Genomic DNA, 20582 nt, shown 5'->3' on the forward strand with positions numbered 1-20582 from the left:
GCTCTGCTATCATCAGGCTGTGGAAGCTACTCTACACCCACCTCTCATAAGTGCCATATGGATATCTACTGAGCACAACAGGAGACATCTGCAGTAATCCAGGTGGATGGAGCTTCAAAAGTGTAGAAGGATGCATCACCTCTTTCCTATATAACTTTTGCCTTAGCTGGTATCAGAATTCTACGTTTTAATAGCCCCTTAAAGCTTCAGTGACATGAAGAGGTGAAATATTAGGCTAGCTTTCTTAACTAGAAAAACTTCCATGAACAGGAGTAGGTTAATGGCACATATCACTGACTTCCCCCTACCCCTTTAACACAGGCAGTAACCAGCCAAGAAAAGCAGAGATGGGCTTTCAACATACACTATTAGCTGTCAGGATCCTTTAGTTTTAGGCTCTGTGGTGCAAATCTCTCATTTCTTCTCCAATTTAATACAATGTGACAAAAAAATCCAAATGAGGACTCTGACACCTGAAAAAACACTTTCTTGTTGCTATGCAATGCGTATTTGTTAAAGAAAACCACTGGCTTCCTGGGCCACGATACATTTAAAAGGAAAAGAGAAACTTAAACACTTCAGCTTTACCTAGGAATAAGCCCAATTTATACTGAAATAGTGATCCATTATGTGTTCAGAAAACAGCAAACAATGGAGAATAAATCCCTCAGCTCTGGCATGGCACCTATCCAATATCAACAAGAAGAGCATTAGGCTGTTTGTTCAATTAGCGAGTATAGTATCAGTCAAGGTGAATTTAGCAGCTCCCACGCAGCACTTACCCAACCCCCGTGCTCTATTATTTTAGTAATATATATTGGTTTTTTTAAGTCACTAGCAGCCAAAACCCACAAAGAGCATCAAGATCTTGTTGTAAGAGGGTTTTTGTTGTTGTTGTTTTGGGGTTTTTTTGCAGGCATGTGTAACAACCTGAAAACACATAGAAGGAGCTGATCAACAAATACAGACTTTAATCTACTACTCCACTGTAAGCTGGCAGTAGCCAGGCAGGTAGCAACATGTAAGCCTTGCTCATCATGAACTGCTTTGCCAGCTTCTCCTGTCATCTCAGCCAGGAAATTTCATCTTATACAATCTTTACTTCCAAGCTGCAAAGGACAAGCACTCTTCTATCCCCCCAAAAAGCTATAGCATTTAGTTCCTTTAGGCATAGCCACTCTGTATAGAGAGTTTTGCATCTTGGGTTCATGGATTGTTGCAGTAAGAATTTGCATAGTTTTCCCCTACCCCTCCATCATACTGTTTTGATAAATAATAATGGATGTTGTCCCAATTGTTAGCATGAAGTTTAAACCATTTACTGTCTGTGAGCAGACTGCATTTGCTCCATGCTGGTTAGCACTTCATCCACTTCCTTTTTTTTGATTGTATGAGCGCTAGCCTCGATATCCATCGATAGCTAGATTTTCTAATGTTCCAGGGAAGCTCTGTGTTTTTACTGCTGTGTCCAGTTCTTGGCTCCCCAGTATGAGACATGCCCATCCTGGAGCAAGTCCGGCAAAGGGCCGCAGGGACTGGAGTATCTGTCATAGGAGGAGAGGCTGAGAGAGTTGGGACTGTTTATCTGGGAGATAAAAACCTCTGACCCATGTTTATAGACATCTTATGGGGAAGAGGGAGAGGACAGCCAGTCTCTTCTCAGTTGTGCCAAGTGAAAGGACAAGAGGCAATGGGCCCAATTTGAAATTTCGAGTTTTCATAACACTTTCCTTAAACACAATACAGCATCCCTGTGTAGAGGTCATACTCCTACATACAAATAACTGTACAAAATACATATTTGGTTGTACATACCTAACTTAGCATTGTTTGACCAGATAGTTGGTGTATAACTGCTGCTAGATACTGAAGTGCTCAGAAATTCTCTGCTTCCCACCTATTCCAGACATGAAACCATTTCCTTACTCCCCCCCTTTTTTTTTTTTTTCCCTGAGCATTGCTGAACACCCTTTTTCCTGAACACTCACTCAGTCCCCCAAGAATACTGGGTCACGCTGATCAACAGCCAGTGATGGGAGCTCAGCTTTCCCAGGCCTCAGTCCAGATGAACTCACCCAGAAAAGAATGACCACAGCTCTGAAAAGCAGTTCAGAAGCAACACCCATTACTCAAGGTTTTTCTTTTGTTAAATTATTCACATTCACTAGCCTTTTCCATTGCTGGAAGACAGTGTTCACAAGTACTACAAAGCTGAATTAACAGGTTGACAAAATGGTAGACAGAAGCTGAGACTTCTGCATTTGTATTTCCTGTTGTATTTTCATTTACATCCCTCCCATTGCATTTTGCCACATATAGGAATCTGTAGGGCATCAACAGATCATGTGCAAGGGGCCTGAGTAGGTGCCATATGGCTAAAAGATGGATTTGTATGGTATAACGCAGGGCTCACGTGCCTCTCAGGGCCTGGGCATGCACATCTTCAGCTCTTCGTAGTGTTCAGAAATCATACCCATGCCATCCACTCCAAGTTCGCAATTACAGAGTTTCTTTCACGTAGACAAGGGTTTGAAGCTTTATGCTTGCGTGGCCACACCAGGAATACAGAGGAGATTTCCTTGTGGCTCCTACAAATGACCTCCCTTTCCCCTCTGTGCATTCAGGGAGGCTATTTGTCTTTCTGAAACTCCAAGGTATTGGGATTTGTGCTCCATTTGTTACCCACTCTCCTAAGTTCTTCTCTGCGTTACCAGTCTCTAATCAGCAGCCTCTCCTTTTATGAAGTGTCACCCTCTAGCGTATTGTTTAGCATTCATCTAAATTAAAATCTCACCCTGTTTAAAATTTGCCTCTTACTCTAAAATCTCTTGATCAATCATTCTGTAACTACATTCTGGCCTCTACAAATTTGATCAATGCTTGCTTGACTTTTTCTTTCAGATGGTTTAATAGAAACCTTAATTAATGTTTTCATTAATTAATATCAGAGCCAGTACTGATCCTGTGATATCTTATTTGATACCTCTCTCCCCACTGATGTTTCACTGCTAATTATTCCTATATCATAGCACAGGCAATTCTGTATTCAGATTACAAAATTATGATGCAGAGAAGGGCTTTTTTTTTTTTTCCCTCCTATAGAGTTGTTCTTACATGTGCTCCTTACACGTAGCAACAAGAAGCTATCCTGAAATTAGATAACAGGAACCCTTCGTGTTTTCCTTGTCTACTCACTACCTAATATGCTGGGGACTATTGACTTTGTCCAAAGAGAAAAGATCACCTAATGATTCACACATGTCTCAGAAGCACAGAAATGTCTTTCTCACTGTACTGTTGGATTGCAGGCCAGTGTTATTGTGCCTGAGGGGACAGTAAAGGTAGTAAGGACATGCTGAAATCCGTAATTCTGACAGCTAGCCAAGCATGTTCACACATCTAACACCCTCCCTGTCAGCCAAGGTCTAACATGGTAGATCCCCACAGTCTTGTCTGCCTAATGCAATAAGTCTTCCCATAAAGCTGCTGTGCATTCAGCACAGTTTTGCCCTCAGACAAAGGAAATTAATTAGACTATCTAAAAACACCCTAAGTTGCTAGCCAGCAGAAAATACATGGAGAGAGAGTGCCACAATGAAGGAGCCTTTTCTTATTTGCCTTCCTTATGTCATACATGCAAGTCTTCAACCTCTGAAGAGGACTTGGGGTTTTTTTTGCACCTCATACTGTGAAGGCCACCACTCAAAAACAGTTTCACAAAGGTTTGACTTGAGTAGAGAGCAATTGTAAGTACGGGATGGTCCTGGTGTTTTACAAACCCTTGTATTGAAGACAATCACACAAGGTCAGATACTCTTTGTTTGTTGTTGTGCCTTTTTTCTTTCCTTAATCTTAGCCAGAAGAGCAAGAGCCACAAATTCTGCTTCGAGAGACTTTTTTTTTTTTTTTTTTTTTTGCACCTAAGGAAGAGGGAATGTCTTTATGTCTTTTTCAAGCCTGAGTCTTGTTCTAGCAATTCACTCAAATACTTGGGACTAGTTTCAAGACATTTCTCAGATAAGACCAGGACAAGACAATAAGGAATTTCACATGCATTCTGCCAGGTTTGAGATACAACTTTCTCTTGTGTTTTAAGGAGACACAAAGTTCACTTAAATGGCAGTAGTACCTTCTACCAGCTCACCTCTACTGCTCACCCTGGTTTAATAACATACTGTATTTTCTTATGTGTTTATGCAAAACTTTTTTTTTACATAACTGCTATTCCCAGGATAATGCAACAGCTGGGAAAAAAAAAAGAATAACAACAACTTCTCCTACCTTCTCATGGCCTACTTTTCCTCTTTTCCTTCTCCAAAGCCCTTCCAAATGTTCCCCTGGGAACATTTCCCTTGCTAAGACTGCTACATGCTGCAGAAAAAAAGGGAGAGGAACTGCAATGCTGGCTTTATAAAAGCTCACCCTGGGGTCTCCTCCTCTCACTTAAAGCAACCTAACTAAGACCATTGCTCATGGATAATGCTGCTAGATAACCTCAGATTTCTTCCTCTTGCCCTTTTGAATCTTGATTCAGCTTCGATTTGGAGGCTGAAGTAAGCAAACACAGAGAGGACATAATGGATGAGAAATCTGACTTATGCTGCAGCAGAGTGTGTGGGTCTTGTAGATGACAGGATGGACAGGATCTAATTGAAAGCATGGATGCCATTTGATGGGTAGGAGAGGGTAAGGACCAGCTTTAGGGAGTGCTGAGCACCTGAAACTCCAGGGACAGTTAATAGGTAAGCTGCTGTTAAATACTGTTTGAGAAAATCATACCCTATTTCCTAAGAGACTCCATCTTTAAATGCCTACCTCTCAAGCCAATTCACTTCTATAGTGATCAGATAAAAAGAAGAATATGTTGGAAGACTACAAAAAGCAAAAGCAAGAATCAGCGTGACGGCATAGAGTGATAAGTAGAATGAGAGCTTGGCCAACAGGCTCCTGAATTTCATATAGTTAATTGGCAAATTAATCAGAAAACTGATTCTGGTAAAGTATTTCTGATTTAGGCCTTTTTCTGTTTATATATCAAAGGAGACTCTTCCTAGTAACTGCATGTCAATCCATTTTTTCTGCTTTTTACATACACTAAAAATTATTTTGGGATTCAATTAGCTGTCAGTTTTGGATAGCCTGGATCTCTATTGCTGAGGATGTATAACCACATTCAATGACATCAAGCAGTGTGCATTGCTCTCACTATGAATGGTGAGCAAAACAGTGTGAATAGAGAATAGGATGGAAGGGTATTTTCAGTATTATTTCAGTATTATTCACAGCCAGATGTATCATCATATCACAAAAAAAAGGCAGAAATGCAAAGATATGAGACATCGATGATGGTAACAAGCAGTTATCAAAAAGCTTTTCTATGGTAAATTGAAAAGATGCTGAGTGCTTTAGAGCAGGCAGGAGACAGACGCAGATGGAAGTAAAAGGTAGAGTGCATAAGAAGTTACAATAAGGAAAGGCTGAGCTCCTATGTGCTTCTTTTACCCCATGTGAACAGGGGAAGAAGCAAACCCTCTGAAACATATGGAATGAGTGATGTTTATGTGTGTTTCCTTTTGAATAAAATAGAAAAATATTACAATGTAATTTTTCTTTTCTATTTTTTTCTGCAGTTCACCTCAGAGATCAGATATTAGTCCCCTTTAAAACACGACTGGACATGTAGGTACATAATGGGAACATTTAACAGAAAGGATACAAACCAGGTACAGACTGGAATGCCGACCCGTGTGCTTCATGGCACAAGTCCTTAATCAGCTCTGAAGAATTAGCAGCTAGACTTTTATAAGCTGTTTCCCAGGAGATCCAGATGTTAATTTATTTATAATGTTTTCAACCCAAAGTACAAGGAAAGTGTACAGAGATAATACAATGAAATACAAACAGAGCTAGCAAAAATGCAAATGAACCAACAAGTGATGACTTAGGAGAAAAAATATAATTTGCTTTTTAAAGAAAAAAAGGGATGAAACATAATCCACTGGCCATAAAGAAAGAGAGGTTCTGAGGTGTAGTATGATGAAAATACAAGGAGGAACAATGGTCCACATCTGTGAGTGGAAGAGGAAACAGATACCACATTCATAAGGGAAGAGGAAACAGAACAGCAAACTGAGGCAATAAAGAGATTGATTATTTATCCATTTCTTTATTAAAGCTAAAATTACTGAGAACTAAATTACAGAGTAGTTGTAGATGTGATTCTTAATGTTGAAAAGTTTTATTAATATAAGCAGATCCTTCTCTGAAGGAAGCGGTTTGCCTAAATGATTTGCAGTACCTACTTTCTTATTCTGAGCCTGGGTGTGGTTCAGTTCTGGCCTAGAGAGAAGGTAAAAGAAACGATCCTTTCCCAGCAACACTGAAACTTGTTGACAGGAAACTGTGATGAAACCTAAATTATGTGTTTTGCACACAGAAATAATAATTCGTCAGGGGTGTTCATCTAGCTTCCTTTGACACTTTGTAACTCAAGGAAGGAAGGAAGGAAGAGTAAACCTGCCACAGATTTTATTTCTCATGAGGCAAATCTGATGAACACATTCCAACTGCAAAACATGCTGTTATTAAATATAGCATCATAGAATCGTTATGGTTGGAAAAGACCTTCAAGATCAACGAGTCCAACCGTAAGGCCTTCAACACCCTGCCTGCTAAACCATGTCCCTAAGTGCCTCATCTACCTGTTTCCTGAACACTGCTGGAGACGGTGTCTCCACCACTTTCCTGGGCAGCCTGTTTCAATGCTTCCCCACTCTTGCTGTGTAGAAGTTCTTCCTAATGTCTAACCTGAACCTCCCCTGACACAACTTGAGGCCATCTCCTCTTGTCCTTTCGCTAGTTATTCTGGAGAAGAAATTGACCCCCACCTTTCAGGTAGTGGTAGGGAGCAACAAGGTCTCCCCTGAGCCTCCTCTTCTCCAAACTCCAGCTTCCTCAGCTGCTCCTCTTATGGTCTGTGTTCCAGCCCCTTCACCAGCTTTGTTGCCCTTCCCTGGACATGTTCCTGCACCTCCATGTCCTGCTTCTAGTGAGGGGCCCCAAACAGAACATAGTATTCAAGATACAGCCTCACCAGTGCTGAGCACAGGGGGACGATCACTTCCCTGCACCTGCTGGCTACGCTGTTCCTGATACCAGCCAGGAGGCTGTTGGCTTCTTGGCCCCCTGGGCACTGCTGGCTCCTGTTCAGCTGGCCGTCAACCAGCACCCCCGGATCCTTTTCTGCCGCGCGGCTCTCCAGCCACTCTGCCCCAGGCCTGTAGCACTGCTTGGGGTTGTTGTGACCCAAGTGCAGGAGCTGGCACTTGGCCTTGTTGAACCTCATTCAGTTGGTCTCAGCCCACCAATCCAGCCTGTCCAGATCCCTCTGCAGAGCCTTCCCACCCTCAAACAGATCTGCTCTTCTTCCCAGCTTGGTGTCATCTGTAAACTTGCTGAGGGCGCACTCAATCACCTCATCCAGATCATCGATAAGGATATTTAAGAGGACCGGCCCCATCACTGACCCCTGGGGAACACGGCTCGTGACCGGTCGCCAGCTGGATTTAACTCCATTCACCACCGCTCTCTGGGCCCGGCCATCCAGCCAGTTCTTCACCCAGCGAAGAATACACTGGTCTAAGCCATGAGCTGCCAGCTTCTCCAGGAGAAGGCAGTGCGAGGCTGTGTCAAAGGCCTTGCTGAAGTCTAAGCAGACCACGTCCACAGCCTTTCCCTCATCTGCTAGGTGAGTCACCTAGTCATACAAGGAGATCAGGTTGGTGAGGCAGGACCTGCCTTTCATGAGCCCGTGTTGACTGGCCCTGATCCCCTGGTTGTCCCACACATGCTGTGTGATCTCCCTCAAGATGATCTCTATAACTTTCCCTGACACCCAGGTCAGGCTGACAGGCCTGTAGTTCCTGGGATCCCCCAGCTGACCCCTCTTGTAGATGGGTGTCACACTCTTGGGTGGATCCCATCTGGCACCATAGACTGTGTTACTAACTCAACACTCCTTATGCTGATAGACAATCTGTTGGTAGCTGGAGTATGCTGACTTCTTGTTAGGGTAGCATCAAATGTGCAGTAAGCCTTGTTTCAGCCCATATCTATCTTTCTCCAGGCTGAAGTCAAGAGAAACTCCTGGCAAGGTGCTTCTATAGAACCCGAGCAAGACATGCGTAACGTCATTTTATCATCGTGATACTGTCACTGCTGAAGTTTATTGAGCAGCCGTGTGCACACAACGGATATCACTGAGGGCAAGACTGGATTCATATGGCAAGGGGCGAGCAGGCCATGTGATGGGGGAGTGACAGTTGGGCTGTGTGCCTGTGCCCCCCCAGCCACAAGTGCACAGAAGACTTAAGTGCACAAAACACCAGCCTTTCGCCTCTTCTGTGCACCAAAGGCAGACGGTCAGTGGATTAAAGATCAGGTCAACAATCTGCTCGTGGCACATAAGAACTCAGAGTGGGATAAAGATGGTGAAGCGACACAACACAGAAGTGAGGAGCAAGGGCTTGGGAGGCAGGAGTCCAGCACAGTAACATGGCTGGCAGGGCAGGACCCTCACCAGGCAGAGCCCGCTCCCTGAGCCACCACCTGAGGTGCGTGAGGTGAGCAGGGCAGGCTGGGGACGGGAGCCAGGGTCACCCAGAGTCCGGTCATCGTATAAGTCCCTGGGGGATGAGGACGGCCTGAGGTCGGATCAGGAAGTTAGTTCACGGATCTGGATCAGCGGAGGTCCACGGACAGGCACGGGCAGGGCTGTGACACAGCTGGGATGTAGACTGCCTGGAGGGGCCAAAGCCTCAGCTTAAAAGCAGATCTCAGGTGGAAAGAGAGCCCAGTGAGACCTCTTCCGAAGGCCACCAGCTGCGTGATCTCAGAATTGGTCCTGAGCCCAGGCTGCTCAAGCTCCAGAAGGGTGGGAGGTGCACTCAGGGCCCTGAAACAAGAGGTGAAGACTGTCCTCATCCATTTCTGCCAAACAGAAGGAGTATTGTCTAGTACCTGTATCAGAAGTTACATCGTGAGAAGATCTAGGTTCTTTTTGTATGCCCACAGTTTGCCTCGAGCAATTCAGAAGAGTAGCCCTACCCAGTCAGAGCACATTTCAACCTAGACTTGTCTCCTACAATATCTTGCAGTGGAGGCAGAAAGAACTGACCCTGAGCAGAACAGTGTCACTTCCCCAGGATACATTTATCAACTTTCAGAAAATTGCAGGTCAATGACTTCCTGCATCAGAAGTACCTCTAGGTGTAACAGCCCAGATGAATTCCTGGAAGATGATTTCTACCATGAATTTGTCCAGCTCCCCTAAGAGCCCATATAAACCCTTGGCGTCCATAACATCCTGTGACACAGAGTTTTACTATTTAGCCTTCCTCTATCTGTTGACTTCCTTTATGAATCACTTTGAGGTCCTCTAAAAAACAAAAAGCTATTTATTGTAACAGCTAAGTTGTGGCTGAGTTCTTATGGGTAACTGAGGACAGAAGACTTTGCCTGACCTGCTATATAGAAGTACTCGTTGCTTTGCGTGGTTTAGTATTACTGTGCAAACATTACACGTGCAAACATAAAATTTATGATAGAGATACTAGAAACACTAGTTAAAGAAAAGGGAAGAACTGATACAATGTGTTTAGTGATCTTAGGACGCAAAGCCAAAATCTTGCTCAGATAAAAAGGCAGGCAAAGGTCATGTCAGTAGAAATTTTATAGGAAAAAGATACCTTCAGAGACTAAATGAGCAAAGTAATCAGAATTAGTGCTATTTATCATTGAGAAAAGACTCAGCATTTCCACTGCAACTTTCTCTTTCTATGGAAAATGCTTTCTTGTTGGCTGTCTCCTTGTTATGATCAGTATGATACAATGAACATATAAAATTGCCGTTTCCAGACTACCAGGTTTTTGTAATAGAGAGAGAATATACAATTTGTCAGTCAGAAAGTGTTTAAGATAAGTTTGAAACAAAATTACTTTACAAATATTATATTTGGATTACTCAATGCAGCATGTAGCTGGGAAACACTGCTTCATGCTAAAGATTATAGAGAAAATTTGAGAGTGTTGCAGTGCTGGGATAAACCAGTAGGTCAACATAATGGTATCATCCACTGCTGTTACCAAATGCAGGGAGTTTTTCATTGCTTTTCAAATTCCCTGTGTCTCTGCAACGGCATTGTGCACACTTGGAGAATTAAGAAGATTGCTATTACACTTTTTCCAAATTTGCCTTATGGAGCGTTGGGAAACTTGTCCCATCCCTGAATATTTTTCTCTCCTTTGCACCCACTAGATGGAAGGAGAGCTTTTCAAGTTCAGTTCTCTGGAGAGCCCATTGCCAAGAGCAGCTGGACCTGTATGTTGTAGGCCCAGCTTTATGCCTAACACACAGGGAGCTTCATGACTATCTTGACTTGTCCCAAGCAACTTCAAACTGCTGCTGATCTCCAACAGCAATTTACATTGTAAGAGAAAAACCCACTTCATGCAGTGCAGGAGGCTGATGCTGGTGCTGCTCTTACAGCTTTAAAGTGGTGAGGGAAAATTAAGCCTCCACTTTCCTCCTGCATCCCTTTTACATTTCTTTTGGAAGGGTCACCCTAAAGACTTTTGTACACACATTGACCTGTTGAATTATCTTGAGCTGCTATGATATTTTGGTGGAAGAATAACATCTCAAAGCCCCCCACTCCCTTATTTTTCTGTTTAAAGCTCTTCAGCACACAGGCCACTCTATTGCTGTGTACATATACCCAGGTGTAAAACATAATGCTCTTTTCCTTCCTCCTTTTTTTTTTTTTTCCTTTTCTCTTCCAGGGCATTCCCTGAAATAACTTAATGACATTATCCTGTGATTTACTACTGTTGTCTTTTGCTTTTCATATCTCTCTACTCCAGAGTGCAGTAAGCTAACCTTCTGCTCCGTTGGCTCAATGCAATTTTCCTTATCACCTCATGGGAGCTAAATCCATCTCTTCTTCGTAAGCCTTTGATTCTGCTTTAAATAATAATCTTCAGGCTGACTTTACAACAAGTACATTGTGCTACCTGCTGCCAATAAAATGTTAGATTCTGTAAATACATGTATTGGAATGATCCAAATAAAAAGTTGTTAATAGCACAAGAACATTTGCTTAAATTATGAATTATCTTCCTGGAAAGCCTGACTATTGAAACATCTGTATTTATTTTGATTACATCACAATTTGATTCAAAAGTACTGAGTATTTCATCCTCTTGATATATAGTCAGAGTGCCTATTAATGGGAATTAAATACACCTACTGCGTGAGAGAGAAGGAGGTTGCAAGGATAGGAACAAGCCCTTTTGGCGTAAAGGAATGCTATCTTTAATATCCATTTTGGTTGGCAACTGCAATTGTCAATTTGTGCATAATTTATCCAATTCTTGCATTCGCATAGTTTTCCACCGCATTTATGTCTTCAAAATCAATTTCCATGATGAAAATGCTTTAGATTTCAAGAGGTTCTCAGCTCACTACACACAAAGCTCGGGCAGCTCGAAGTACAGACCAAATCTCACCTCAGGCTGAGAGGTTCTTCAAGCCCCAACACTCACTCACTTCTTGGCCAGGGAAGCTACTGCCGCTGTTATGAAGGGAACATTGGTCCACTATAAACTCGATTTTGGCACCACTAATTCATTGCATATAGATCACAGAATAGCCATACATATGAATGTGAAATGTGAATACATTTATGTACATATGTATATATATATATATATAAACATTTTCTGCAGAACTGACCTTGATTCTGTCTTTTTAACTCATAAAGGCGTGGTAAAGGCGTGATCCATTTGAGCATTTTCTACATAGGGTGCAGCCAGACCTGAAGTGTTTACTTCCCATAATCTCTAACTGGATGTTCATTCCCCTGGTTGCCTCCCCATCATCCTGGTAAATAACCACTCTATAACCTCCCCAGATCATGAACACTTATGCTCTAAGATCCAAATAAATACTTTCCAGCATTTACAATAAATCATTCTAAATGCCTAATATTAGATTACAGTTAACCATGGTAAAAATATCTCATGTATTTTGTCCCATGATGGCACACACATATAGGTAGCCCAGGTGAAGTACATTTATAATAGGAGCATTTATTGCATGCATTTTCCACAAAAAGGATGAAGATAAAGCTAAAATTAAGCCTTACATCTATTCTGCAATTCAGCTGTGATTCTCCCTATCAGAAGCTGAAGAGACACTAGCAAAACAGGCACTGCTTCTGTTGCATCTTCTCTGCAAATAAAATGTGTTAGTTTCTACTGCTGATATTAAAGCATCTTTGTATAACCACAGTATTGATTTATAAAAGAATATGTTTTCAACCAGAGCTAACAGAGGACAATTTACAGTGTAATCCTAAGTACCTCCAATAATGTCATGTCAGGCTATTGGGTTTACATGGGGATAGAAAAAAGTCAGAATTTGATGCAATGTTATCTAAATATAAAGTAACTGGTGCACAGGGACTCTAAAAAATGAGATACACAGGCTCTGAGCCTTTGGGAGTGTACTGGTGCTGTGTTATAGATTAAGTTCTTTCACAAGAGTTCAGATCTTAATGAAAAGTTTTTATTTATTTTTCCATGAAGGTACTCTGGGAAAATCGTAATCTATCAGGGAGAAACTTCTTAAGCCATAAATGTCTTAGGATTGGCTGAAGTCCTGATGATAAAACCAATATACCATAAGATGAATTTACTAAAACTTCCATACATTCAAAAGAAAAAACTTGTCACTCCCATGACTCCTGTGATTTTTCAAGATCAGAAACACTGATACAAAAGTTCACATTAAATATTGTCCTTTTTCATGTATATGTTTTCATATACATGAAACTGTATACCTAGGGAACTAACATCCATGAAACTGTATACTTAGAGAACTGAATATACATATCCTTAGAGAACTGAAGCTCTCTCAGTTTCAAGTTCTTTCAAGTTCTGAAGTGACTATAATTAAAAGGGCAGTAGTAGCCAAATGTTTTTTAAGCCAAAGGACAATTCAATTTTCCCACCCCAAACATAGATCATAGAATCATAGAATGCTTAAGGTTGGAAGGGACCTCTAGAGGTCATCTCGTCATCATTTACCCAGTCACACACTTGTTCTATGGAGTCACTTCTGTCAGGTAAACACAGCAATGGTTACTGACAGCGACGTGTCCCAAACAAATATATTCTACACACATGCAGTAATTCTGACTGAAATGAAAAACAGAAATTCCTGAGCACTAGAAAAATCACACAACTTTCTAGGTAAATCACTAGCATATGGTCTCTGTCAGCAGCAAAGTCACTTGGTAATTAAGTTCCTCCTTCTTCAGTAAGAAATCCTGACTGTGCTGAAGGTGATGGAAATACCCTTACCAATTTCAGTGGGAGAAGGTTTTTAGCCAAGACCTTTTAAAGCATTAGTGTAGAACAGGCTTTACCAAGTTATTCTGCAAATAGCCTCACTTGTGGGCTTGCAGCCTGGTGGGGAGTGCTGTGCCCTCACTTTGCTCACAGCCCCCAGCTGTGAGTCAAGAATTCCATCTGGAGCAGTTGAACTATTGATAATAGATATTGATCAGCAAACAGCAAAAATCAGCCTTGCATTAGACAAGTGGTCTCGTTTCCAGTGTAATAATTCATCCTCTCAGCTCACATGGGAAGCAGCCCTGAGGTCAGACCTCTGCCCCTTGTGTAACCGCTCCTGAATTTTCCTAAGTCTTCTCCAACTCTTGCCTAGACTAAAGCATTAAACCTTTGCTAGGCAACAGGAGGGACAGGTTGGAAAAAACAATTTTGGTATGCATGATGACAAGTTCCTCTGAGAGCTTTATCAACTGTTTATTAAAGCTTGACAAGAAGGCTGATAAAAACAGCTGTGCAAGAAGATTAAATATATTTCCCATGCTGACAACCATATTGATTCAGAATTCACACACCCACAAAAAAACTCATAAAATATTATCTATAAACCTGTATCCATCCATGCGGGTCTTTAAACTGATTACACGTTATTTTGTTAATTAGGATATTTCACTAGAAATAAAACAGAAACGAGAATTTACAGCTGATTCCCTTTTTCCACAAAATTTGCTGCTTTCCAAGAAAGAAAGGTCACAGAAAGAATGAAATTCAGATGAAGACAGCATCTGCAGACAGCAGCAGTAAACACTTATGTTTGCCCTGTTGGCTTATTACAGTATGTGTAAAAAGCCAGAAGATGATCTCAAACCCTTACCCTTACTGGTGCTGGTAGGGTGCCAGGTAACATATTATCAGAGTCTAAAAACATATGGCCAGAAAGGACCTTTAGAAGTTATCCAGTCCCATGTTTCTCAATAGGTTGTCCATAGACCACTGCTGGCTCATCGGATCTTCGATGGCACCATCTCAGCACGACTGCAAAAATATTAGTGAAATATACAGTCAAATAAAAGCAAATGAATAAAAATGATGGTGAAAAGAGTGAAATGTGAGCAGCCCAAATGTTATTTGGTATCCAAGAAAACCATTACAACATACCAAGTACGATTGTTCTTTCTTTCTTTGCTTAAAATTTGCCTTTTTCTTTTAACTAAAAAAGCTCCTGAACACCAATCAGTCTATAGCTCTGCCCCTAAGCATGGTCCATTTTGTGTCACATTCTTGTTTATTTGCTCTATATTCAGAGTTTCTGTGATAGAAAACCCACAACTTCCACAAACGATAAATATTGAGTGCTGGAGTGATCTACTGAGCCAGCTGAGTAATTTATTGGTCAGAATGTGGCCTGTTGTGATTTGCTCATGTAGCAGTTTCTTCAGAAAACGCAAATAAGAATATTAAACACATATATGTTTACTACATATTCTTCCATTCTTTTCTGGAAAAAAAAACCATACATTTTTGAGAGGAATAAACAAGAAAAAACTACTAACTAAGCATAAAAGGATGAACTGTTGAAAGTAACTGTTACCAAGGCAGTTTTAGTAAACTTACTCAAAACTATCCTGAAAGTCTATGCAAATACTGTGGAACTAGGAATTTTAATCAAACACCCCAGGATTAGGCATTAGATGATACTGTCACACCAGGCTGTCATATCTGCAGATTTGGGATCAGAGCCTTCTTTACTCACACAACCTCCTGAGAGGAGTCTTGGCAGTTTAATTCTGGCCCCTGCTTGTAGCTATCAGAGGAAAATGCCTGCGTGAGTCGCGCGGGTGGCTGTGCCCGTTCAGAAAGGCCTTGGCATGTGAGTGGAAGTGAAGCTGCCTCGGGAATAGGCACTACAAGCTCCCGTTACCGGCACAGGCCGATGTGCAGCACAACGTCACGAAACCTGGCTCCTGCTCTCGAGCACGTGCCAGGAAGGCCCATCTGCTCCGCCAGGCCGACGCAGGGATGTGCGCGGCCACGCAGGAGCTGCCGAGAGGGGCACATGCAGGTGTGGTGTGCGGAGCGGAGGCGCTGCCAGAGGAAAAGCAACACGGTACACGGCCATACAACTCCCCAGGAAGACAGTTTCAGTGCAGTAAAGCCAGCGTAAATATGATGGCCACGAAGCAATATCGCCCTTGACTCTCCAGGGAATATGGCTCATCTGGCCTGGGTACCTGAGAGAGTCCATCGCTCTTTTTGCTCTTTTGCTTAGTTTCCCAAATTACCTTTTTGAATGTCTAGACACTAGGAAGGGAGTCAGTGGTGATTCCTCATTCTGGAATTCATTTTTTCTTCCCAGTCTCACACAATCCTGCTCCTTTGATTGGAACAGTCTGTAGAGATAGATCATATCAGCAAGGCTCTAAAATACAGGTATTTGCTTGCTTTGTGCATGTGAATGTGAATTAATAACAGTTCAAAATAAAATGCTTCTGTGCTAGTTTAGGTAAAGATTTGACACCCAAAGATTGAAGATTCATCCAAAGGATGAATCCATACACAAAGTACATAAGTAAGGCCTAGCTCTTACCCTTTTTATATAAAAAGCAAAGTTTAGCTTACTGGACATGAGACAAAAGAGGATTAAATGTCTAGTAATTGAGGATGGTTAAGAGGCAAATTATCAGACATGAAGAATAATTTTTCAGATAATCCTCTGAAACACCCTTTGGTACAAGGCTTGCGAGACTGCAGTAAAGGAGATGTAAATGCTGTGTAACTTTCATTTCTGAACCCCAGTTAAATAAAACTCCTTCCTGAGAAAACTGGGACTAAGGTCCCCAGATGCTGATTAAAAATACTGAGAATTATTTCAATCAGTTGGTTACCTGAAACTATTCTTTGGACAATTTGTGAATATGGGTAGTCAGGTCGACAGCATATGATATAGTACAGATGTCAGGTGGTTTTTTTCACCTGGAAGATCAGGATACAAGCAGTACGTTGGAAGGAATTTTGTAGCACATTTATCTAAGTTATAGCTAAAGTGAAAATCATTTCTGCTTTCAAGACCATGCCGTTCTTAATGAGCATTTTAAATTATTCCTCACTCCTCATGAGAAATGTCTGGCCTACAGAAATATCATGTTAGCCTCGACACCATAGGCTCATTAGAAACTAAGCATAACAGCTCCAAAAAGAAGAGAAAGAGCCACTTGCTAACTCTGAGGCACCTGCTAACGTGCTTAGCTGGGAACACGCGGCGCTTGGCCAGCACTTGCCCTTCTGTACGTGCCATCGGAGTCCATCCCGAATGATTCCCGGCTGTGCCTCTGGACATACTGACTTTTGCATTCTCATCAGGCCACTCTACTCTTTTCCTAATGACCTTTGCTGTGAGATAGCTGAGCATTAAGTTTTAATCCCACCAATGTATTATTATCAAAACTAGCTCTCTAAAGCGAAGCCACGTACATTTATATCAGGGAACAGTTTAAATTGTTTATGTTCACCTTGAACAATGCAGCTTTGCGAGAGGGTTAGCTCTGCCAATCCTTCTTGATTTGGCTTGGGATTCCTCTTCGAAGGGCTTGTCCTCTTTCAAGGACAAGAGAACTGGAAAAGGTGAGGAACATCAAAATCCATAGTGGAATATTTTACCTCAAGATGCTTTTTATATTAAAATTTATATTTTTATATTATATTTATATTAAATATAAGTGGTTTTCCTATTCTAAATAGATAGTCATTCTCTTGGGTTAATTTGCTTGTTTTCTGACGTAATTGTGTTATTTCTTCCTCCATAAGATCTTTTGCAAAGCAATCGTAAGGGCAAGGTCCAAATTTCTCACCTGAAATGGCAGCAAGCATAACCAGCAGTCCACAGAAAACATCAAATTCCCTCTATGCATCATAAAGAGAGGGGAAAATGTGTGTTTTCCTTGGTACCTTGTAAATAATTAAAAATATTTGAATAGATCATTTTTCTGGTTGCATCAAATCTCTTGAACACCTATTTGCCTACCAAGTACACAATACCCAGCAATAATTTCTAGTCTGATGCAGTTAGTGCCTGACTTCTGCATCTTTGGACATACCTGCATAAAACCAACTATCAGTTCAGACTGACACCATAAAATCCAAACCACGTCAGAATGTAAAAAATCGCCGGTACAAGCGATAGTACAAGCCTTCCAGTCCGGATATTCTTAATCAGGACATCTCCCTGGATTCTAATTTAGCACAAATACACTTAATGAGAGGGAAACTACTTAATAGGGATGTATTCAGCCAGTGACACAGAGGGTTTAGTATTTAGCAAGCTCTTAAATCAGTGTGAAATGCCTAACCGCACTTCCATCGTGAGCAGAGATTCCCCTAGTAGTAAGGAAATGATAACAGACGAAGAAAGATGAAATGCCATCATGGTAAGTCTCTTCACAGGCATTTTTGTGTCTTCTTATCTGGATGGCTGTTTAATTGAGTTGGCTCCCTACCAGTTGAGAGGATTTTACTGAATTAACATTGAGATTTGCTTGGCTTTAGTTAATCAGATGTGCAGGTGTGGCATTCCTGCAGTTCTTTCAATTAGAAAAATAAAACTTATATTTTGAAGAGTATAGGTTAGAGCAATGATCAAGATACATGGCAGATCTTACACTGCATTCTTCAGGGTAGCTGACTACATTTTTTCCCATTTCAATTTTAAGTCACTGTTACAAATCATTACTGAAAGAAATTCCTGTTTTCCTTATATATATATATATATATATATATATTTATATACATATGTATGTATGTATACACACACACAATAACTGTATATATAAATGGGATGAGAAGATCCCTAGGGATTAGAAGTCCAACATAAATAAGGAGAAGGTGGTGAAATCATTAAAAATGCCTAGCAGCTGAGATGGCTGCTTTTTTCAAAGATGCAAAACCAGTCCAAATCACTCTGGAAACACAGGCACAAACCCAATTTTCATGTATCCCCATGGATTATCTCCATGTCAAAAATATGTAGGAAGATATGTCTACAGGAAAAAAAAAAAGATGAAGAAATTACCTCTAGAAAGGAATTAGTCAACAGTTAATGAGTAGTTTTACTTTCAGCAGCCCACGTGTAATCTCAAGCCCTAAAGCCAATCCTGGCTGTTCCTGTGGAGATTTCTGCAGCATGTGAGAATACAGGATGGTCTCCATCTTTCTGGAAACAAATCCTGCTCCAGGCACTCAGCTTCTGGGGCGAACACATAAAGTGAGAGGATTTCTGGGTGCCACCAGAACCCTTCCATGGTCAAAAGTGAGGTGGATATAGTGCAGTAAAACCCTGCCCATGTCATTGATGCCCTTCTCTATGCCCACCACCTCTCTACATGCTGAGAAGGGAGGATTAAATGCTATAGCTCCAATAAACAGCACAAGGTCTATACTTGAATATAAACTGCTTCCAGCCCAGTTTTCTCCCTGCTTGGCAATCCTCTGTATTCCCCACCAGGCAGAGGGCTGCCCTGGATATATTTGGCCAGCCCAGGACAGCAAGTAACTTGAAAAGGAACCTGTTAGGTTTTTGTTTTGTTTTGTTTGAGGCATTAACATCATTCTTAGTGGAGTTCTTAAATTGTCAAGGTGTATTTCAGACAGTGAAAAGAACTACATGACTGTGAGAGGATGGAGCAAGAGATACAAATCAAGAATCTGCTTTATGCTTCTTGAAATGGAGAGTTCTGTTCTTTTATGGCAGATTTTTCTCCTTTCTTTTTCTTTGTCATTAGGCTCTTCTAATAAGGCAACATCTTGTCTTTTGACATTTCCTGGAAAAAACCAGGCCAGCCCAGTTCTGCATTGTTCAGTGCGGCTCTTAAGGCACCACTGCCCAGTCAGATAAGGGCCTGTTATTGTTGGCTAAATGGCAGCAAGGATTTTTTGAAGCCTGTTGAAGATAGAAATTATCTATAGAGAGAGATGTCTGGGTGTTATTTTCTGCAGGAGAAGAATGGGATTATTTTGCACTCAAGGTCTCCAGTAGCTGAGGACTCAGTTGTTTGCCCTTCGCACCTGAATCTTGGATTTTTCTTCCCTTTAGGAGCCATATTCAGCACGACTGTTCCTGAGAAGAAATTTACACCTCAGCACACCAGTTCCAGGAGCTGTAAGAGCATAACAGCACGGCTGGAAGTTTTCTTTCTAAAGCATAGGAAAACAGTATATACTGCTTGAATAAAGACAAAAATCACAGCCTTCCTTTCCTCCTGTCTTTCTCCTGCCTACAAAATCCCATGCCATACCTAAATCACCTCCAAAAGACACTCAGATCTTCTCTTCTCTGCAAGACAGCTCTGAAGACTGAATCATGACACACTTGCAACTTTTCTATCCTGCTGCTATCACTAAACTCCCTCAAATCTCAGCGTCTCATCCTGTTAAGGAATAAGAGTATCCAGGTTCGTGGCCTCTGTAATGCCCACGTGTTGCAATCCAAAGTTCCTACTCTGACTGATTCACACAACCTGTCCTTGCTAGTTTTGAGTGGCAAATAAAATTAACCTGAAAACACCGCCGAAAACTAGGCCACCTTCAACACGTGTAAACTTGCAATAACTCTGCGTGTTGCTCCGGTCATGCTTCAGAAGAGTTGTAACATAGAAACATGCCCAAGATATAGAGAAATATGGCTTTCTCTGCACAAAATTAGGGGTACTTACCAGCAAAATGTTATGGCACACATACAAGAAATTAGCAAGGAATCTCAGACTATTTTGGATCTCCTGAATATTTTCTTACATTCAGTTTCTAAATTCCCAAGCAAACTGCTAATAATGTAAAGAATTTCCAATACTGAACAAAGTGCATGATGACTGCAAATGGAAAAGGTGCTTTATTATTTATAACAAGGCCCAGAAAGTAAATACTAGATATCAACTCACTGATGGTTTCGCCCAGATGGACAGGTTGAAGGTACACACCAGCTTGTTCTCCAGTCTATTCTGGGTTGATTTCATTCATAATTGAGAATTTGCCTTTCTATGTTTGCAAAGAAACGCCGAGCAAATAAAATTAGGGAATATATGCACGGTAAGTCCTGTGACAACACTCAGAGGCCTCCAGATCTGGAATGGATTCGGTGATTAGTTTGAGAGTGATTAATGTGATTAATTTAAATCCCCAGTTTA

This window comes from Tinamus guttatus, unplaced genomic scaffold (genome assembly GCF_059628265.1).
Source record: "Tinamus guttatus ecotype Peru unplaced genomic scaffold, ASM5962826v1 Tinamus_guttatus_pri_ptg000115l, whole genome shotgun sequence".
In the NCBI taxonomy this organism is placed as follows: domain Eukaryota; kingdom Metazoa; phylum Chordata; class Aves; order Tinamiformes; family Tinamidae; genus Tinamus; species Tinamus guttatus.